At 40.8% G+C, this 23,372-nt stretch overlaps 1 protein-coding gene across 1 annotated transcript in view; it reads right to left on the bottom strand.

Annotated features, from left to right (window-relative positions):
* The window catches only part of COL6A6 (collagen type VI alpha 6 chain), a 117,310-nt gene extending 102,520 nt beyond the window's left edge, over positions 1-14,790 (bottom strand). The window contains exon 1 of the mRNA XM_039837109.1: positions 14,581-14,790. The gene's annotated coding sequence lies outside the window, so the exon portion shown is untranslated. The remainder of the gene's footprint in view (positions 1-14,580) is intronic.
* Positions 14,791-23,372: the final 8,582 nt, after the last annotated feature.

The following is a 23,372-nucleotide window of genomic DNA, read 5'->3' as shown; positions in this document are numbered from 1 at the left end:
GAAGGAAGGTTTAGGCTTAGTTCTTTTGAAATGCTGAGTTTGAGGTGTCCACATATCATGGCTACAGTCAGATAAACACAGTGAGTCATCATCATACTCATGATTTGGAGTAACCTGCTTTGGCCGAACAGTGCACCAGCCCTTGGGAATACCAAATCCAGTAAACAGCCCTCAATCTCGTGAACTCATGGTGGGAGGGAGCACAAAGGCAGATCTATGCTACGATGCAGGTAGGCAAGCCTAGAGAGAGAAATCAGAAAAGAACCGCAATGCCTCAACAGGGGAGAGGGGCGTGGGGTGCAGAGATGATTTTTCTAGAAGAAGACTGCTTTAGCCAGTTCTGAAGGACAAATACTTGTTCTCAAGCATGGGTGCTCCCTCAGGAAATAACAGTGTAGATGACAAGAGTAGGTAGAATTATTGATGAGTGCCATCATTTCCAGGAACATGAAGTCAATAACTAGCCAAAGTGCATTGCCTTGACAACCGCCCCATTAGATAATTTATAAATCTCAGAAGGACACAGAAAGAACCTTGCTTCCATTACTTTAGAAGCTATCAAAGGAAAAAAATAAAACATAATGGAAACTATAATATGCAAATTCATTTGTTCGTTTAGAATTTTCCAAGGTCATATTTCATCCTAAACACCCTGTACTGGCTATCCTCTTACAAAAAATATAAAAGCCATGGTTTTGCTCTTTTGGGGGGAAAATTCTATATTTTTATAGTTCAAAAAGTGCTCATACTTCCCCACCACTCTATGAAGTAGACTCAACTATTCCCAATTTATAGTAACACTGAAGTTTAGGAAGAATGAGTGACAAGCCCAAGGTCAGAGGCTGGCAAACAGCAAGATTTGGACTCAAAATGATCTGCTCCTCTTACAAGGGCTACCTTTCTTTGTTCAATGGAAGCGGGCAAAGTATATGTATGTGAGGCTGTGAAGAGACCTTTGAAAAACAGTGCAATCAAGTGAAATGTGCATTGGCATAGAAGTAGCATGCGGAGGACTCTTAGGGCCAGTTTTGGTGGCAATGGGCTTTGAGCTAGATTTTGTGGAAAGTGATAACTTGCTTTGAAGGTGGAAGAGAAGAGTGTGTGGGCTACATGGGCAGTAGTCTAGCATCAATTTATCAAAAATGAGCTAGGTAGAAACGGCTCCTGGAATTTTATAGTTATTTATAACATTCTCAATGGAGATTTTGTCCCCAGTAGACAACTGACAATATCTGGGGAAGTTTTTTATTTTTATGGCTGGGGGAAGGGAGTAGTGCTACTGGTATCTAGCTGGTAGAGGCCAGGGAGACTGCTAAACATCTCACAACACCCAAGACAGTTCTCCACAACGAAGAATTATTGGGCTCAAAATGTCAATAGTTGGGAAACGCTATAAGTTGAGAGATCCTGATCTACACATATTAAACACACTATATTAGGGCTCTCAAGAGAAACAGAACCAACACGGTATGTATATATCTATATATAGACTACATATAGATATATCTATAGATTACATAGATTATATATCTATATGTATATAGACGTATGGAGCAGGAGTTATATATAGACTATATCCGTATATAAACTATATCTATATCTATATCTATCTATCTATATGTATATAGATAGATATAGATATAGATATACATATAGATAGATAGATATAGATATAGATATAGATATAGATAGACTATATCTATATAGACATATGGAGCAGGATCTTTAAGGAATTGGCTCATGTGGTTGTGGGGACTGGCAAGTCTGAAGTCTGCAGGGCCGGCTGGAAATTCTGGCAGGATTTGATGTTGCAGTCGCAAGTCTGAAGGCAATCTTCCCCAGAAACACGAGACACCTCAGTATTCTCTCAAAGTTTTCAATGGATGGATAAGGCCCTCCCACATAATGGAGGGTTATCTGCTTTAAAGTCCATTGATTTAAATGTTAGTCACTTCTTAAAACCCTCATCACAGCAACGTCTAGATTGCTGTTTGATCAAAAACTGGGCGCCATAGCCTAACCAATTTGACACATAAAATTAATCATCACACGTGTTTAACTCTCAAAACTCTGTGAGGCCAAGATTTTACTCTCATTTTAAAGATAAAGCATGTAAAATTTAGAGAAGTTAATGAATTTTCCCATAGTTGCACAGCTAATACTAACGGTTAACCTATTTTGAGTACTTATGGTGAGCAGATGCTGTGATAACAGCTTGGGGCAGTTATCTTTATCACCTCCATTCTTTCTGAGACAGAAGAATGTAAATTTCCCAAAGCCAAATAGTTTTTAAATAACAAAGCCAGGATTTAAACCAAGGCAGTATTGCTCCAGAGTCTACCCTAAACTGAGATCCTCATGCAGAATCACCAGGAGGGCTAGCTGAAACAAATTGCTGGGCTCCAACCCTGAAACTGAGTCTGCAGGTACATGGTGGGCCCAAGGATCTGCATGTCTAAAAATCTCCCAGGTGGTGCTAATGTGACAGGCCTGGAGACTGGCCATACTTTAGGAAGAAATGCTCCGATGCACTGTTCTGCGCTGTTATACTTAACAATAAGCAGGACTGGGCCAAAATGCATGCATTCCATACACATTCCTGAGCCCCTGCTATATAACCAGGTGTAGTGGTTCTGATCACCAGTTCCAGTGTGTAGGGGGGTTCCACACCTCCAAACAATACTCTAACACCAGCTGGGTGTCCTACAATCCAACTCAATTCTGACTCTACCTGGAGATAGCATCAAATCCCACAGGTTAAGGGCTCAGTCCCACAAGACTCCTCCCTCCTTCTTTACAGATGTAAATCACAAGTCCAGGTTGTCACCTGTGCTTCTGACCGACAGGCTATAAGTCGGAGGTTCTTAAGACCCTCTCTTCAAGTTCAATTAATTTGCCAGAGTGGCTCACAGAACTCAGAGAAACATTTTACTTACTAAATTACTGGCTTATTATAAAAGGATATGACTCAGGAACAGCTGGATAGAAAAGGTTCCTCGGGCAAGATATGGGGAAAGGACACAGAGTTTCCACGCCCTCTTCGAGTGTGCCACCCTACCAGCACCCCAAGACGTTCACCAACCTGGAAGGTCTCTGAGCCAGGTCCTTTGGAGTTTTTATGGAGGCTTCATTACATAGGCATGGTTGATTAAATCATTGGCCATTGGTGACTGAGTCAACCTCCAGCGTTTTCCTTCCCAGAATATGAAGGGGTGGGACTGAAAAGTCCAACCCTCTATTCGTGGTTGGTTCTCCTGGTAATCAACTCCCAGCCTTAGGTATTTTCCAAAAGTCACCTCATTAACATAAACCCAACTCAACTGTGGTGCAAAGGTGCTGCTTGTGATTAACAAGAAATCATTTCATCTTTGTGGCTCTGAAGCTATTTCAGGAACTGAGGACAAGAGACAAAATATTATAACTAAAGATCCTCCCATTGTTCTCATTGCTTACAAAATGCTAAGGGTTTGGGGAGCTGTGAGCCAGGAACCCTGGATGAAGACAAAAAGGTGTGTGTGTGTATGTGTGTGTAACAAATCACAATATCACGCTAGGTGATAGAGATAAAATGATAAGGCAGTCATGGTCCCTGCCCTCATGACTTCTCCAGGGCCTGGAGGATTAGTCTATGGAAAAAGAAGATTAGGCTTTGATGGGGAACCTCACTAAGGGCAGGAGGTGCTCCCAGGAGGGGCCCCTCCCCTGGGCATGGGCTCAGGGAAGGCGCCCCAGAAGAAGCTGACATCTAAACAGACCTAGGGAAAAAGCAGGGATTAGGGGATTCTAAGGAGGAGGTAAAGTATGTCCAAAAGCAGGGGGACGGCAGAGGCCCACAGGGAAGGGAGGCCTTGCACATTTTGGAAACGAAGGGGGTTCAGAAAGCTAAGTCATCAGACTTTGCTTATCTCTTTTTAGTATATCATCATATGATCTGTATGATACATCTGTGCCTCATTTTTCTCATCTGTAAAATAAGAATAAAAATACCATATGTGCTAGATTTAAGGTGTACATCCCTTCACCCCCATTTTAGCATTCACAAAATCAAGATAGGTGTTACTATAGATTTATATATTTCCTGCTGGGTTTTCTTCTTCCTTTGAAAGCTGCTGGGCATCTGATGTTGTCTCAGAATTAAAGAAAGGTGGAGTCATTTTGCCTTATCTGTCTCCTGGGGCTAAGAGAATATGAGACTATCAAATGAAATTAAGCCTCACTGTGGCTCTCAGCCTAGATTATACCTTAGTATCCCCTGGGGAACTTTTCAACTCTACCAATGCTTGGGCCTCATTCCCAGAGATCTTGATTTTATTGATCTGGAGTAGGGAGCTGGTGAGTATGTTTTTGAAACCCAAGTGATTCTAATGTATAGCCAAGGTTGAGAACTGATGATACCAACTGATCCTACAGCAAACTACCACCTGCGTCAAATCAGACTCTGCTAAATACAGTTTTATCGGAACACAGCTCCGCCCATACATTTACATACTGCCTATGGCTGCTTTTCCTCACAATAGCACAGTGGAGTATTTGCAGCAGAGAGAGTTAACCAAAAAGTCTAAAATGTTTATTATCTGGCTCTCTACAGAAAAACTGCCAACCCTGGCCCTAGACCATTGCTACTCAAAGTGTGGTTCTCGCCTCAGCATCATCAGCACCTCTGGGAGCCTGTTGGAAATAATCTTCAGCCCTTATGAATCAGTCAGCAGTGAAACAACATCCCCAGGTGGTTTGTGTGCATGTTACAGTTTGAGAGGCCTTGCCCTGTGCCCATCTGACCGCTGTGACCCTCTCTGGCAAGGTTTTCCCCCCTCTACCCTTTTTTGGGTCTTCACTGTGATGCTAATTGGATTAACAACAACATAAAGCTGTTAGCACAGAACGTCCTCTCCTGTCCTCATACATTAGATCTCTTTTGTGTTTTTTTTTCTATCATGGCACCTTATTATTTTTCTTCATAGCTCATCTCAAATCTGTGATTAAACCTTCATTTGAGTGTTTATCTCATTAATGTCTGTCCCCTCACTAAACTGGAAGCCTCAGGAGGGTGGAGACTGGGTCTCGGGGCATGAGAAAGGTATAAAGCACACTGGGTGCTGCTTCCCAGAGGAGAAATGGAAAGAGGAAAGGTTACCTTGGAAGTAACTTAATGGGAAAGAACAGAACCAATAACTATGCAGACCAGGGAGGGTGCAGCCTAGAAGGTGCTGGATGATGAACAGGATTTAATTTCCTCATTTTGCATTCCAGGGTTAAACAGTATTCAGTCACACAGAAACGTCGAAGTGCTTTGGTGAACCTCTGCAGAGCAAGGATCCAATTTTACCAGCTGTTCATTAAGTGAAATATCTATACATATATAAATTGGGAATTTAATTAGAAAGGCAGAGGTCCAAGGATGTGATCATTGCCTGAGAAAGTTACATTTCGGACTCTTTTCCCTTCCAAGAGAACTGAGGAAATTCTTAATTGCATTCTATTCTTTTTTTCCCTCATAATCACAGCTTGCCTCAACTGTTCTTTTTTTTTTTTTCCCAAAATGCCCTTGGGGAGTGAATATTTTTGAATGGCTAACTTCTCGTATGAAGATTAAGCACACCAGCTGCTCTTATCTACAGCTGTCTTGTCTTTCAGAAAACAGAACACAAGTCAGGTGGCTTAGGACGGACCTTACTTCCTGTCCTAGGCACAACACTCACCAGTAGTGAGATAAGGTCACCGATTTTACTGGAGAAGAAAGCAAGCTCAAAGAAGGAAGTAATGTCACAGACTCAAGGTGCCCCAAGGAAGCCTCGAAGGTGATTAGAATAATACTGGCTGCCATTTGTGGGTACCTGGCTCAGTAGACAAGTCACCCAGTAGGAATATCTGAAGCACATTTTGGTAAACCCCCACCCCAAAATAAAAGAACATAGTGTTTGGAAGGGGCTCCCAAGCCAGAGGGAAAGTAGCCTGAATGAGAAGTGTGAAACACGAGTTCTAGTTCAAGCTGAGAGGCCTTAGGCCAGTCCTTTAACTTAAACTCTGAGACTCATTATCCTCATCTGTAAAATAAGGTGGTTTTAGTATATTTATTTATTGATTCATTTCTTTATGCTAGGCACTTTGTTAGGTAGCAGGCAGGCAACGAAAAGTAAAAGCAATGGATCTTACAGTGCATTGAGGGAGCAAGATATTTTTGAAAGAATTACATCAATAAATGTAAAGTTACCACTGTGTTCATGCTGTAAAGAAGTGGTTTCTCTAAGACCCCACAGCCAGTCCATAAGTAGGTCTGGTCAATAGTACCGTCAAAATATATTCCAAATTTAACCACTCCTCATGACCTCCCACTCATGTCCATGCCACCATTGCTTCTTGCCTGGATTATTACACTACCAGATCTCCTTGCTTTGACTCCTGCCCTTCTTAATACATTCCTCAAGCAGCAGTCAGAGTAATCTTTGAAGACCATACATTAGATCAATATCCCCGTGTTCAAAATCTCTAATGTCTTTCTATCAGGCTTAAATTAAATTCCAATGCCATATGCATGGTCCATAAGGCTCCATTCTCATTTTGCCATTTGACTTTTCATAGAATCTCAGAATTTCAAAGTAAAAATGGGCCTTACAAACCATTTCAAGTATCTTTTGTAAACACAGGTGATTGGTTATTCCTCCACCCTTCCTGTAATTAAAATCCCTTAATGACTGCCCACTGATCTTGGGATAAAGACAGAAATTATTAATAGATTCTGTAAAGCCATGCATGGTCTGGCCACTTCTTTTCCAGCCTCATCAAGTGCCATGCTCCCCTTTGCTCTATGTTCTATTAATACAAGAATTCCCTTGGTTCCTCGCCCACTCTGTTCTTCCTGCCGCAGGACCTTTACACGAGCTCTCCTCCCTCCGTGAAAACCACGCCCTCTGGGCCTGGCTGACTCTCCCCATTCCTCTAGACCAGAGGTCTCCAAGCTTTTTGGCACCAAGGACCGGTGCTCCTATGAGAATTTAATGCCTGAAGATCTGAGGTGGAGCTGAGGTGGTGATGCTAGTACTAGGGAGAGGCTGCAAATACAGAGGAAGCTTCGCTGGCTCACTTCCTGCTGTATGGCCTGGTTCCTAACAGGCCACAGACTGGTACCGGTTCTGGCCTGGGGATTGGGGACCCCTGCTCTAGACACTAGCTTAAACATCATTTCCTTAGGAAAGTCTTTTCTGACCTCTCTTAGTTAATTGATTTTCCTTATGATACGTCATCACAATATATAATAATTCAACAAATACTTATTGAACACCTTTTTATGTATAAGCCTTCTTTTAGGTGCTGGAAAACAAGATGGACAGAGTGTTATCTCTTGCCTCCTGGCTAAAGCTAGTAGCATGGCTATAGCTCTAAATGCAGGGCACATGTCTCCATTCTCAGTGGGGAAGTTAGCAGATATGCAGTATATGAAATCACAACCTCTCTTTTGGTGTCCAGTGAACTACCCAACTCAAGAACTTTTATAGCTGCTGATTGAGATGATAATGGAACATCTATGCCTAAATGTAACTTTCTCCATGAAGAAGTTGAAAATTTGATGGAGCACTGAGAAATAAAATTTATGAACAGATAAATGAAAAACCCTCAAGCTTTAATATCTAATCTTTAATATCTATATCGATCTAATATGTTTTGCATCGAGTACATTTTTATGGATTTATGAGGTGGATCTCTAACATAGACAAGACTATCAACCATGAATTTACCTATTTCTCTTAGTGTAATGACTGTTAATTACTAGTGACTATGTGTGCCCAAATTGTTGAGATATTTAGAAACAAAGGGGGTTTACAAACTTTGCATGTTGAAGTGGGACAGGGCACCCCAACATCTGGATTACCATAGACTTAAGTGCACCAAAGTAGTAACTTACCAAATAATACCTAAAAGTTTTTAAAGTGCCAGACAGCCCTCTGAGGTGCTAATATTTACCCCTATTATGTACTTAAATCACTCCCCATTACTGAAATCTAAAAAGTTCCTTGCCCACTTCTCCACCCAGTTAAATCAATGAAAGATGTACATCAGAGTTTGTGAGTATTTTCATGACAGGTCCCTGGGGACCAATTATTAGGTGCTAATTGTGCTGTTTTAGGATGACAGCAGTAATCATGGAGAAGGGGGAAATCAAGGAGGAATGACAGTTGGGAATAATTTATTAAAGCAAAACTCTTAGAAAAAGCTCTTCAGTTTAGAAACTGGAATCATGGCACTAATCTTAGGAATGAAGATGTTGAAGCTTAAGAAAGTTTGTTTGAAAGAAACCATGTGAGGGAATTAGATGTCATTATATGTCATCATGTCACTTACATTTCCAAAGATACACTCTCTGCACAGTTTGAAAAGACATCAGAAAAGCAGGATGCTTTTAGCTAAATGACGCTTTATTTCCTCTGGGTTCCACCCGAAACTCCTATATTAAAGTGCCCTTTAACATACCTCCTGGAACGTGTGGACTTTACTGTCTCTAAACATCACAGGATCGAATCAAGCATAGTACTTACCTCGCTGAATCCGAAGGAATTACCATTTATTGAGCACCAACTATGTGTGAGGAATCAAAAATCCAAAATTTCATCAAATCCTCTCAATCACCTTGTGCTTAGATATGGTTTTTACTTTAAAGAGAAAACTAAAGTTCAGAAAGCTTATGTGACTTGCCCATGCTCATCAGCTAGTAAGGAATCTGATTTCAGCTCATTTATTCATATAACGGATATTTATTGAACTTCTACTAAGTGGCTAGAACTGAAGATAGGCTGGTGACCATGAAAGACAAGGTAATTGCAATTCAGTGGGAGAAAAATATGACTAGAGAAGCCTAGGGTACTTTGGGACCCAGAGCAGGGTACCTGACCTACTGAGAGGGTCCGACAGTAACACTTTCCCAAAGAATGGCCATATTAGCTAAGCCTTAGTGGGAGAGAAGCAGTTAGCAAGATTTAGAGTCTAGAGAATACTGTTCTAAGTAGAGGAAATGTCAAATGCAAATGGCATGAGGTGGGAGATAACAAGGTCTCCTTAAAAAATTAGAGTATTGAGAGGGGTGGCAAAAAGACAGGAAGGCATGAGGCAGGAGAGGTAGATAAAAGTTGGATGGTGAGAAGCAAGGATTCTGGATATTATCCAAAAGCATTGAAATGTTTTAAGTAGAGGTAAGTATGGGTTTTAAGAAGCTCACTAGGTCTGAAATATGAAGAATAGTAGAAGAGGAGCAAGACCAGATGCAGGAAGGTGTACTAGGAGGTAGTGTTGTCTGAGTGAAAGAAAGGGTGGTGTTGGGACCTAGGAGCAGAGATGACAAGGAGAAGGGAAAGAAGAAATCATTAGGAAATGAAATGGACTTGGAGACTGATTAGATGGGATTGTTGATGAGCACTGGGAAGACAGGGCTTCACAGCTACTTTGGAGCTTTTGGTGGGGCCACTGAGTCATGCCATTCACAGGAAGAGGGGGAATATTTGTGGGGAAGATAGTTATTATCATCGTGGATTTGTTGGGTTTTTGGTGGAGGATGTTCAAGTGCCTTGTGAGCAGTTAGTACGTGGGTGTGGAGATGTCTGAGGAGGTGTCTTGCCTGGGGGGCATGAATCAGAAAGTAATTGGTAAATATGATCATTAATTTTATGTGTCAATTCGACTGAGCTAAGAGATGTAAAATATTATTTCTAGGTGTGCCTGTGAGGGTGTTTCCAGAAGAGATTAATATTTGAATAGATAGAATGAGTAAAGATCACCTTCGCCTATTCAGGTGGGCATTATCCAATCCATTGAGAGCCTGAATAGAACAATAACAAAAAAAAACAGAGGAAGGACTAATTTGCTCTTTTTGCTTGAGCCATCTGGACCTTGGCACTCTTGGTTCTCAGGCCTTCAGACTCGGATTGAATTAAAGCACCAGCTTTCCTGGTTCTCTGGTTTGCAAATGGCAGATCACAGGACTCTCAGCCTCCATAATCATGTAAGCCAACTCCTATGATAAATTTCTTCTTATATATTTCCATATATACACTATTGATTCTGTTTCTCTGAAGAACTGCAATATAGTAGTAGGTAAAGGGTGGAGCGGACAGTCCCAACTTTACAGAGCATGTGTTTGAGCCACTTCTCATAACCAGCAGAATGCATTACTTCTGTAATGACGGAGTCACCCTGAGTCCTCACTGATATCTCCCTCCATATCCCCATGACACAGCTCTCGAAGAGCTGATTGGAGTTCAGGATCAGGTCACGACCAACAACCCAGATGACCCAGAAACAAGTTGAACAGCACTGGCAAGAAATAAAATTCTGCTCTCCAGAATGCAAAGCAAGAGTTCCATTCTTGATTCAGTTTTTGGCTGGAATAGAATCTATGGAATACTTATGGGAAAAAGACTGCATTTACTGAAAGAACTAACAAGCTTATGGTAGGTTGAGTTTCTCCCAAAGCAGATTCTGGGCAAGAATTTGTGTAGTTAGTTTATTTAGGAGGTGACCTCTGGGAGCACTGGTAAAGGAGCTGGGAAGTGAGACAGAGAAGGGAAGGAAGCCCATGCGGAATTGTTAATGAGCAGGTTGGTTACCATTCTGGGCAGCTGGAGCTTACTACCTCGGACACCTCCGGAAGATCATAGCAAGAGTTGCCTCCTCCAAGGTGTGAGAAAGCTGGGCTATTAACTCACCAACTTTCATCTGTTATTGGGTCAGGGATTGCTCCCAGGAGTGTTAACTCCCAGGTCTTTCTGGCTTACTCCACATGAGTCAGGCATGATCCTAAGGCCAGAGAAAGCCCTCAGGCTTTCACAGGTGCTTGAAGTAAGAAGCATCCAGCATGCACTGAAACAGTGAATTTGGAGGGAATGTGGGCAGGGCTCTGACATCATCTGTTAGCCAGTAGAGAAGAGAAAAGCCTGCACATTAGGGAAATCTGGTACAATGTATAACATCATCTTTTTAGTATTATAGATTTTAACTATCCCAGAGAAATGTGGACGTAAATGTGATTATGAAGTTAAGTACACCAGCTGGTTTATGGTGAGGTCTGGGTACCAAAAGATGGCACATGGACCATTTGACACACTGTGGGATTTTTTCCACCAAACAGTAACTGCCAAAAGTGACTATGACTTGCTCATGATCACCAAAGTTTTATTGCATTTGGAACCATGTACTGGATATTTTCAGTCAGAATTTCTTGCCAAACATTAATCAAGTTGTTTTTAAAGGACATGTTAGTGATTAGCTTATGGTTTTTCAAGCCAATACAAATGCCTTTGCCAACTAACTCTGGCAAAATCAATCCCCTTTAAAGTCTAGGATACAGTACTTAAGGCATTACAGAAACATTTTAGAATCAAATCAATACCCAATTCTTAATTATAAATGATTAAAGAATGATTAGATGTGTATTTAACATGTCTTCATGATTTGAGGGGAATGTTGAGGTTTACATTCCTATCCCCTCTACTGCTAGAGCGTTTGGGTGGGTGGAGGGGAATTTCCTATTTATGGCAAAATCAAATCAGTAAATTTCCTTAGACCTGTTATTTAGAACCATAAAAAGTATTAGTTTTTTTAGGATTATCTCAGTCAATTAAGGTAAGATTTAGAGTCAGTAGTGATAAATCAGTTGTTTCTCACTTTAGCAAAAGTGAAGGTCAGAAGCCCAGACACAAATAGAATTGATAAGGCCTCCTTTATCTTGCCTGGGATTTGCATGTTAGTGAATTTTCTAAATGCGACTGCTCCATATTTATATAAGAAGCATACGTCACCCAGACTTTTGACATTTCAAGTCATTTATTTATCACTGAGTACCTACTAAGTACCAGCTACTGTGGAAAGTGTCAGGGATATGAGAGACTCAAGAGATCTTTTCATCTGTACATGGTTTACATTAGCCAAACAGTATTCGATTTTATTCATGGTGATCTCTTCCAAATGTCCTTGCCAAGGCCTTGGGTCGCCCTAAGAAAAGACAAATCTGGAGGAGGGTGAGGAATGAGGAGAGGGAGTGAGATCAAGTCTCTCTAACGATTGTTTCTTCATTTAAAATTTTCGGCCTTTAATTAGTCACTGTTTTGTAAAGGATCTGTGCCTTTTTAACTCTCCATTACCTCGAAGAACTTAAGTTTGCTTTTTGAGTCTTTATTCTAAAATTCTGAAAATTCAAATGTGACACGTTTCTGCTGAAAGTAGAAAAATACTGTTGTTATCACAAAACCATTATCCAAAGAAACTAAAACACTGAGGGCACTTTTCAAAGCCTTCTACCTGCAGGAACAATTTGCATTCTCTAGAAAAAGTTGCCCCAAACTGTAAAGGATAAAATATGAAGAAGTACATAGTGAAATCAGAATAGTCACACTCCCAAATATCTCTTCCATGACAGCAGCACGGCTGATATGTCTTTCCTTAAACCATTTCTAAAAACTGGAACAGTTTCAAGGGAAAAAGGGAGATTACAATGTTTGGCGAGTCATGTATTACAGTTAATTATGTGTTATACTCCATGGAAACAAAGTATTTCAGTGAGGTCAAAACACAGAATAAGATTGGGCTCAACATTAACTGAATTTGGGAAATATTTCTATTTGTCTTGATGCTTAAAATTTACTACCATCATCATCATTGCCTTCATTTATTGAGCACTTATGCCTGGCATTTTATAAAGATCTTCCGATTTTTATCTCACACATCCCTGTGAAGTAGTTAGGTGTCACTGCTCCATGAGACAGGTGAGAAAAGACTCAGAGGGGTTAAGTGAATGTCCAAGCTAGTCTGTAACTTGAACTCAGACCTATTTCAGAGCAAAGATAAGTCACTTCCTAAATAATAACAGCAGCAACAACAACAATAACAAAAGGTCAGGAGAGAAAAGAACATTCTGGCCAACATTTGATTGCCCTGGAAAGCTTTTATATTCATGATACTCATAAAAGTAGAAATATAGAAAATCTTCATACTAATTTCTTAGGACTGTAGGAGTGAGCGATCTTTGATTTCAAACACGTTCTCATTAGTCTGGACCATTTTTATTTATTTGCAGAAGGTATAACTAGCAATCACATATTTTTAAGAAATCCCAGGGGCAGGGGGTATTTATTGACAGGGAACATTTTTTTAAAGTCATTTTAATGACTTATATCAGCAGGACTACATAGTATACTGTATAAATAGATGAATGAACACATTGACTTTCATTCATGGTTCTTGTAACCTGACCTTCATTTGGTGACTGAATTAGCTGCTCTTGTCATTGTCTGTGCAAATAAATAAATAAATCTTTTCTTTATAAACATTCCAACTATTCAAACTTTTCTGAATTTTGGACTATCTGAAGGGAATGGGAAAAGTGGAAATTGCAAGGGTATTGTGCTTTTGAGAATTGCTTCACAAGAAGATTTAGTAAAATTTAAAGGTTTTTTTGTTACTAAAAAAAAGGCTAAAGATGATTCTCCAATGAATGCTTAAGATAAAGTCTTTCATGGACATCACAAAATTTCACTTCACGTAGCACAAAGTCCAAAACACACGTACTTTTGAATGGAAGACGAACTTTCTTTTTTGCAGGTTCTCTTCTGCACTTACAATATTTTGGAATAAAATGATGGAAGAGAGAGGAAAATTAATTCTTTTATAAGGAAAAAAACTTTTAAGGCCATATATTTTAAAACACTTTATTTAGACTTTTCAGGACTTTTATGTATGTGATCCCATCTATGCAGACACTAAATAAGTTTAACATTGTAACTTCAAAATGGCATACTTGAAAATTTTATATTAAAAATACTACTCACCAAATAGATCTGCCTTTAAAAAAAAAAAGTGACTGCTGTTTCTGTAACTATAGAAACTCTTGACGAAAAACTTCTAATATCCTTTCCATCTCAAGTCTTATGATTTTCACCAACATCTCAGATATTCCTAATCAATATCACCATCCATCTCCCCTATCTAAACTTTTCTCCCACACTAGCAAAGATCATCTTTAAATATCTCCATAGAGTAGGCTAATAAAAAGAGAAATGAGAAATCTTTATCACAAAGGGACGCAGAAGAAATCACTTCCTAGTTCCAATATTTTTCCTCTTCCAAACTGCCTCCTCCCCTCATCAGAATTATTTGCACAGTTGAGACCGAGCCAGGTAGTTGGGATTCCACTCATTGCAGGATGTTACTGGGCATTCATGAAAAGGCACATTTTTTCTGTTTTCTCTCTTCCCCGCAGACAGCAAAAAACCCCAACTATCTTTAATAAATTTGAGTAGGATGCAAGAGCAAAATTACAGACTGGATCTACACAGGCTTGGGAGTGACTTTTCCTGATCCAAGATGGTTAATTTAATTCCATTCATCTGTTCCCCGTGTAGTCCTGGGTGCCTGCCACACATCAGTCCCTGTCCTGGGCAGGAGACTATTTGGAGCTTCTGAAATTGACTTATTTCTTTCACTGCGGTCTTCACGCAGCCCCCTCTATCTGACCCATCCCTCCTCCCAAGCAACTCCTGACCACTTGCAAACCTAGTTCGGGCTCTTGCTATCCCAGAGGACTTCAGCTCCAGGACTTACCTCGGGAAAACTTCCACGCAGTCCCCAGCCCTGCGGTCCCCAGCCCTGCGCTTCCCAAGCCCTGAGCGTATTTTCTCGCGACGCACACTGAGCAGAGCACAGGGTCGGGAGCGCAGAGCCGAGTGCCGCTGACCTCGGAGAGACCGACCGTGGGGACCTCGGGAACCGTGGACGGGACGGGAGGCAGCACCGGCAGCCTCTCGCCTCTTGGTGTCCCGCGGGCTGGCAGCAGCTCCCACACCTCTCCTTGACGCTATATAAACTGCTTCTCTCCGCCCCGGGCCGACCCTTCCCCGCCCCTGCGGCCCCGGGCCCAGCTCGCGTCCCCAGAGGGGGGCGCAGGCGTAGGGAGGTGATGGAAGTGGGAGTTGGAGGGTTATGGGGGCTGTAACTGCCCCTCCCGCCTCTCCCCTATGTGAAACCTCTACCCTCAGTTTCAGACGGTGCGAGGTTATTGACTGCGGGGAAATGGGGAGGTCGCAGTGCGCACCTTCTCCGTGCTCAGCGGACCTGCAGGGCGCGCGATCCGAGGTGCCTGGAATTTTGGAACTTCTGTCATTTAGTGCCTTTGTCTATGTTCAGGATCTTTTTGCAGAAGGGAGGAGCTAGCAAGGGAGCTCGAGAGTCTTGGGATGGTGGGAACTTCTCTCTCTTGCCGGTGAAGGATGACCAGCCACTGCGCATTTCAGGATTGAGGTCAAGCGCCATCCTGGACCAGGGTCCCTAGGAGAATATCCTTGACTCTTTTGTCTACTGACGTTTTCTTGGTGACTGACTGCACATTCATTAATCTACATAATTATCTGTTCCACAAATATTTGAGCATCTAGTATGTGCTGCTGCAGGTGCTTGAGATCCAAAACCAAGACGGGCTTAGCTTACAATCTTTCTGGGGAGACAGAGATGGAGAAAGGAAACAGCGTGGTAATTCCTGGATGGGATAAGCGCTGCTATAGGAACTTAAAGAAGGGATTCTAACTAAACCTTGGAAGGCAAAAGAAGCTTCCCCGAGGAAATTAGGTCCCAACTGAAATCTAAAGCTTGAGGTAGGCATAAAAGCAGGGAGAAGAGGGTACAAATGCAACAGCAGCTGCAAAGGCTGGTAACAGACAGGGAACACTGACCCTCATCAGCGGAACCAAGCGTGTTTGTTTTTAAAACTTTGCTATTTACTGTCATCCTAGATTTAAAAAAGAAAAGAAGATTAAAAATCTTGGGAAAGATAAACCTGTAAGTGGTAGAACTGGGATCCGAATGTAGGCCGTCTAGCGCTTGAGTGTGCTTTTCTAGCATAGAGTGTCAACGTGGCAAATGACAAGTTCAAAAACAGAGATGAATGGCGATTCCTCTGGAATCTCACGTATATCTTCAAGTCTCAGCTAGATCATTAGGGTAATGTAAATAATAAAGACACTTTCTCATGTTCCTCATTGACTCTTTCAGATCATGAGACTTAAAGTTCTGGTTCATAGACTTGGAAGAGCAGCAACAGGACGGGTGGCTTCAAAATGGTGACTCCTGTGTGGGTCCCTTGGCTTGGATGCACAGGGGGCTGGGAGAACATTGGAACAACAACAAAACAGCAAACACGGGAACATCTCAATTATTATTGCTTTTTACTAAAATGATTAAAATTAAGTAATTCATGTTTTCATAGTCTTATAAAGTATTATTATTTTTTTAAATACACTTCAAACACACAACTATGCTTTCCTTATTCCAGAACCATTATTGAAAGAGGCAGATATGACTCCTGGTAGCAGGGTTTCTAGCGAATTGCAAGCTCATACAGCTAGTTTAAAAAATATCTCGCATATAAACAATGCCTATTTTATTATAGCCCCATAGAAAATACCAGTCTGATAGAAGGGTTTCTGGGAGTCATTAGCCCAGTCAGCACCAGGGATCATGTCAGTTCAGTTGGCAGGCATGATAGTACTTGCCTTAACAAGCCAAGTCCCTTTGACATATTGTTTGAGAGCATCTCAAAACACTCTATCTTACGTCCCAGATCTTTTGATATCCAAACCAATTTTCACAAAATTTGACCAGCAGGCTTCCTTTCACCTAATCTCAAGTAAAATGGCAGAGAAAAAGAAAGATCCTTGTATCTTATAAGTGCAGGTGGTTGCCTAAAGTGACCCCAGCTTTTCCCATTATGCAACTCTTGTTTTCTGGACCAGAGAAATGATCGGCAATTAGCCAGTGTTCTTTGCTGTATTTTTGGAGCTTTTATAGGAACATCTGTAACTTAAGTGGGAGTTTGGGTGTTATATATGCTTGAATGTTTTTTTGGAGCCCACGAAAACCTCATCGAACTGGTCACGAGTTACATCAGAAGACAAAGGCAACCCTTAACCTAAGATATAATATGAGCTGGTCAACCATGACAGTGTTGGGACTCTGGGAGCCTTGTCCATTCATAGTTCAGCCTTTGGGAGAAAGTCAGCTACCATCAGCCTAGGAATACTCATGTCGATATGTAAAATATCTCAGGACTCTCAACCCAGCTAGACCTTCACGGTTCAGACCCTCAGGCTACTCAAGTTACCTTCTATTTGATCTTCCCAAGTCCAATCTTCTCCTTCACCACTTCAAAAAATACAACTTCTGCTAATTCATTCTTTGTTCTTCTGACAGAGAGAGCTTTCTAAACCGCACATCTGATCACTATGCTGACTTAAAGCCATGAAAGGCTCCCCACTGCCTTTAGAGCAGAGCCCGAACTCAAGGCCCTTTATCTCTCTCCCCATTCTTCCTTCTTGCGTCATACCTTCCTGCCACACTCTGACCACTAATCAAGGCAGCTCTACCACCCTCATAATGACCCATAATGATCTCCTGTTGCTTTCATATCTCTTTGCCATTGTCAAGGCTGTTTCCTCTGCATTTGTTTATTCATTTGTTCAGCAAAATATGTATTGCATACTTACTATGGGTCAGGCATTGTGAAAGATTAGAATCATTTTTATGATAATCTATATATTTTTCATCATAAATTAAAATAATATACTTAATCCAGGAAACATTTGGTTTGCTTTGATCTATTTGTTTATCAAGCATGTTTTAAACATCTAATATGTGATAGATACTGTATTAGAAACAAGGAGGCAATCAGCCATAGTCTCTGCCCTTAAGACCTCAGATTCTAGTGTTGAAGGCAGATAAATAAGTCAATTATTAATGTGATAGCATCTGTATGCACTGGGCACTATGGGAGGAACCTTGGAAAGAAGGTGATACTTGGGATAAACATTAGACCTGGAGTTGAGTGACAAGGTTGAGAGAGGGAAGAAAGAAATAGTAGGTAGAAAAAGCAGCATGTATAAAAGCATAGAAGTCAGTGGTGGCTGGACAATGAAGAGTCATGATATAAAATGACGTAAGAGAAGTAGGTGGGTTAAGTGATGGATTGGATGCAAGTGAGTGAGTGAAAGGAGTCGAGGATAACTCTCAGGTTTCTGGCTTGCAGCTATGTGGGGGCAACATCATTTACTGGAATAGTAAACATAGGAGGAAGAGAAAGAAGTTTATGGAGAGAGGTTGAAGAAAACAATTCTATTTTGGATATTTTGAATTCGAGATGCCTGGGAGCTGTCCAAGTTGTGACACTCAGTGGCCAGATGCATATATATAATCTGAGGCTTAGAAGTGAGGCCTCAACTGGAGACATGAATTTGGGTTCATCATAAAATTAATAGTTGAAGCCACAGGAGTGTATGAAGTGATATAGGAAGAGTTCATTCACTCATCATTCTTTGAAGAAGTATTCACTGAGCACCTACTATGTGGGAGGTACTGTTCTAGGCTCTAGGGATATATCAGGGAGCAAAACAAATAAGATTCCTGCTTTTTTGGTGCTTGAGGAAAAAGGATTGGGAGCACCTTATTAGATGATGGGGAGGATGTAGTGATAAGGTAACTTTTGGCAAAGTCTTAAATAGAGATAAGTAAGTCCTGAGAGTTCTCCGAAGGAAAAGTGTTCTATGCATAAAGAACAGTCAACACAAAGGCCTTGAGGCAGGAGCATGGCTGTTGCTTTTGAGCAAAGGGAAGAAGCCAGTGTGACTGAAATGGGGTGAGTAAAGGGAGGAGTAGAAGGGCATGAAATCATAGAGGTAATGAGAAGGAGGGCAGGTCGTGGGAGCAATGGAAGCTTTTAAACAGAGGAGTGACATGGTATGATTCCCGTTTATAAAGAATAGCAGATTATAAGGGAGCGGAGTCCTGGAAAATAGCTGACATTTAAGGAATGGATAGAGGAAAGGGTTGTTCCAGGCAGTAAGAATACAGCTGAAGGGTCAGATCCAGGAGACCTTAAGGATATTAAGATCTTGAGACTTTCCACGACATGGTGACTAGTTGTGAAAGAATGGTCCACAAGGCAAAAGGAGACCAGGGAAGAATATTGTCTTGAAGCCAGAGGAAGACAGCTATGTAGAAAGAGACTTGGAATGGGGCTAAGGGTCACAAAGGGGTCAGGAAGAATAAGGCTTGAGGAGTATCTTTTGGATTTGGCAGTGCAGAGAGCTCTGTAATGGCTGCCCCAGTAATGGGTGGGTGGAGGTGGGCATCAGAACCCAGTGGCCTATTGAGGGAGTGGGAGATGAAAGAGTTGCAGGAGAGCAGATTCTTTCGAGAAATATGGCAAAGAAGAGTGAGGATTGTAACTTCACCAAGGCTAGTAGTGAGGGTAAGTTCATCTTACTGATGATAGCATAGATTATTTTTCTTGGAAACAAATGGAGGAGAAATGTTGTGCTCATGAAGCAAACCAGGAATGGAAAAAGAACGTGCAGAAGATGTCCACATTGTAGGAGTTCTGACTTCCCACTTTATAAGAACACACTAAATAGGCTTATAGCCAACAGTTGGGAAGTGGGGTGATTTCTAGGATAATCTTTAATTGTACCGCAAAGATTCTAAAGTAGTACAGCAAAACCCCAGGCTGGGCAGGTAAATTGGGAACTATCACCATTGGTGATTGGCTCTTGTTCCCCACCCACCCTCATTCTCAGACAGAAGTGGCCTTGCTCAAGTTCTTATCATGGATAAGAAGACCAGTTAAGAAATAATTGTCTTCTTGTCACTGGGGAACTTGCCAGTTACATGGTCATTTGTACACGGTATATATTTCACTATCTTTACCTTTGTGTTCTCTGTGACCTTAAAGAATGCCCAGAAACATTGGTTTTTATTAATCTTGCAATAGTGCAACCCTGAATTTTATGCAATTGATTTTTCAGACCCCGCTTTACATATCATGGCAGGTGTTTACTGGTACAATTACTTACTTTGGGCATGTGTTGAATTAGTCAAAGAGAGATACGTTAAGCCTTTCAGTTTCGAATTAGCTGTGAAGTCAGAGTAGAGGAACTTTCCCCCAATTCAGTTAAATAAATGTTAAGAAGCTAGAGATGTTGAATCAGGTTCTCATTCTGTGATTTACCTCTCTGGTACAATCCTTTGAGAGGTCAATTCATTCTTACAGGCCTTTAGGGTATAATTAGGAGTCAGTGAGAATTTCTAAATCCTCTTCTCAAGACTGAATGGTATGTACTCCGTCTTTAAAAGGACTAAAAGGACTAAAAGAACAGAAAACAAAACCCATAATGGAGTGAAATTCATCTCATTTTCATAAGACAACCCATTAGCTCCTATAATCAAGCCAAAATATAATCCTCCAAGGGTGGCAAGGAAGGGGCAGCTAGACTTGGTGAATCTGACCATTGATCCCAAGATTTATCTTGTTTGTGGGAACTTTTCCTCATAGATGTTGCTATCGCTCCCAAGTATCTCACCTTAACACTTTGGCCCAGGAGGGGGCTCACAAGCTTTCTCTTAATTTCTCCATCACAACCAAGAAAGACCAAGATAAACCTACAAGATGGTCTAAAGACTCAGGATAATAACAGAAATAGCAATGACGACAACAACAGCAAATAGTCGATACCATGAGGCAGGTATCGTTTACAGATAAGGAGACAGGCACAGAAACTCAAAAATCCTGCCCAAGCTTTGTTGTACAGCTACTAATGGTAAAGCCAAGACTGAAACTCAAGAAATAAACCAGGATGTGACTATGCGGGTAATATACAAGCAACCAAACAATCTGACACACAAAGTATGGGTGGTAGATTGTATTTCTAAAGATGGTTGTAACAACATCCATCTCACAGGTTTCTGTCTCTGCCATTCGATTGAACATAATTTCATTGTCTTCTCTGTGCTAGGCATGGAAATTGTCCTAGTTTGCTCTCTCACTCCCACTCAGAAGTAGACTTCTGAAACAAGGATTTACGTGCAAGTAGTTTATTTGGGAGATGATGCTAGAAAATACTACTAAAGGAATGAAACAGGCAGGAAAGGGAAGGTTGCCAGGGAAGGGAGTGTTATCAAGTAAGTGACCACTGTGGACAACCCAGGCTTAGTGCTACTGGGGCATGCTCGGAAACAGTGCAGAACCATCTCCATTATTTACTCACCAAATGTCTTACAGGCTGAGAAGTGCTCTCAGAAGGATTAACTCTGGCACCTCTGGCTCACCCTGGGAACTGGCAGAGCAGCCTTCAGCATACAGGATTGAGGGCAGGGGAGGGGCATTGACAACATCTTCTGGAGAGACCTTTTGAGTCTGTGTGCCTGGGTCAGTGTATGAACTCAGAGGAGAGTGGACCAGCAACAGTAGAGAAAATTAAGATGTGATTGAAGCTTACCTTATCCAACTCAAACAAAACATAAAATCCTCTTAGGCTGTGTGCAGGCATGCTCCCACGCTGGCCCCTGTCATTTTCTTCTCTTGATCTTTGCCCGCCCTAAATTGTTCTCTCAGTTGGTTCCCAACTGCCCCACCCCCCCAAGCCTCTGGTGCTCATGGTGGAGGTGGGTGAACACCCATCTGCCTACGCAGATGTTACTCTAGAAGTAGTTACATCTCTATTTGAGAAACATCGACATGGAAGAAGTACCTGCATTGTCCAGAGAGGCTGTGTCGTATACTTTTTGCAACATGGAGCTTGCGAGGGGTTTTTAACTCTAGCTGCTGATGAGTTTAGTTGAAAATTATTGAAAAAGCACATATCTAAAGCTCCATAAGAATGTGATTTTCCTTTATCTGACGAGAATCATTCTTCTTGGTTACATCTAAAATAATTCAATTTGTTGACTCAGGGCCCAACCCAGATGATCAAATCTCTCCAAATTGGAAATTACCAAAAAGCTCTGAGAAAGATTTAAGCTCATAATCTGAGTGCCTTAATATATATGTATTTTCTTTCGAAAAGAGGTGGATTTATCTATCATAGTGCATTTTCCAAAGTTTTTCATTTTTGAAACAAAAACACCAATAATTTTGTTCTATTTAAATTTTATGACACGATTCAGAGATCCTCAAGAGTCTGTGAAAAAAATCCCTCAATAAGATACATGATATTCTTTGGAGGCAAACTTCATTTGAGGTTTCTTACCTCCTTTCAATTATTTATGAGTTTAAGCTAAGGCAGCCTGTGTTTTTATAAAGTGACCCACAAATATTGAATTTTCCAAGGCTACAGTTTCATATTAATAATAATGAATTTCAGATTTCAGACTTAAATATCGAATAGCCAGAAAGTGAAATCTCTCAATTTACAAGCAGATCTTTTAACCATTATTTAAGGAAAGATAGGACAGTGGCTGAAATATGTGATATAGGCAGCACAGCTGATTGTATTGGAAAGCTGTTTCCCCACTATATGCTCACACTCATCTTGCAGTTTTTTAAGAGGCATGCAAAGAGCAATGTTGGTTTTGAAAGGAAGCTTCTTGTGGTAGGCACATGGTAAAAAGAGTTCAGATAAGTGTTACTAAAATATTATTTTAGGTTTTTCATGGAATTAGAGGTGGACACCTTACTCTGAAGAAGCCCTATCCTGAAGAGATGGTGTTATTTAAACTACTTTAACTTAAGGACCATTTTAGGCATCTGGAGAAGTAGCCAATCTCTGTAGTAAAAAAAATAATAATAAAAAATCAGGATTTTCAGGAGAGTGTGATTCATCCCCTTAAGAGCAATTAACTATAGTCTTTTGGTATAAATTTTTAGTCTTCTAGTGTAAAGTGTAAATAGAAAATCTATGTTTCTAACAGCTTTAATACTCTGATAATAGCTAGAATAAGAACAAGGACAGTTAATAAATTGAAAACGTCAATGAATTTTTTTATGGAAGAAACAACAATTGTCATTACTCAAATAGTAACTTTTCTGTAAGAAAGGTTATTGAATAAATATGTGTAAACATCTTAGTGTTTTATTTATTTCAGCAAAGCCCTTTTAAGGAGTAATTTGTATTTTTCCCTAAAAGTTTCATAAAACTAACCCCATCTTGGATATTATTTCTCCTCCGAGGTCTCTTATGTTGGACTTTCTTATTAAATATTTGATATTATGTTCTTCTCCCACTCTTTTCCCCAAAAGCTTTGAAGGCGTCCAAATTTATTGTGATTAGTCAGCCATCCTCTGGGATCTGCGGTAAAGAATTATACATATTCATGCACATGCACAAACACACACACACACAATTCATGCAAAGATTCATATATGCATTCTTCCAAGTTGCTGAGGCTGCACTTTCTGGGGATAGAACCTAGAATTCCTCTGTACAGTAGCTACATGAGTGATAGAAAAAAATAGTTATGGCCATGTATGAAATCAAAATTTTCCTAAAGAAATGGAATAATCGGTAAATGCATCCAAGGTTCAAAGATTTATTTTCTATGACTTACTCTTGGGGTTTATCTGGTCAGCATTTTCC

This window comes from Pteropus medius, unplaced genomic scaffold (assembly GCF_902729225.1).
Source record: "Pteropus medius unplaced genomic scaffold, Ma_sr-lr_union100, whole genome shotgun sequence".
Taxonomy (NCBI): Eukaryota; Metazoa; Chordata; class Mammalia; order Chiroptera; family Pteropodidae; genus Pteropus; species Pteropus medius.
This window is presented reverse-complemented; position numbering and strand designations above follow the sequence as displayed.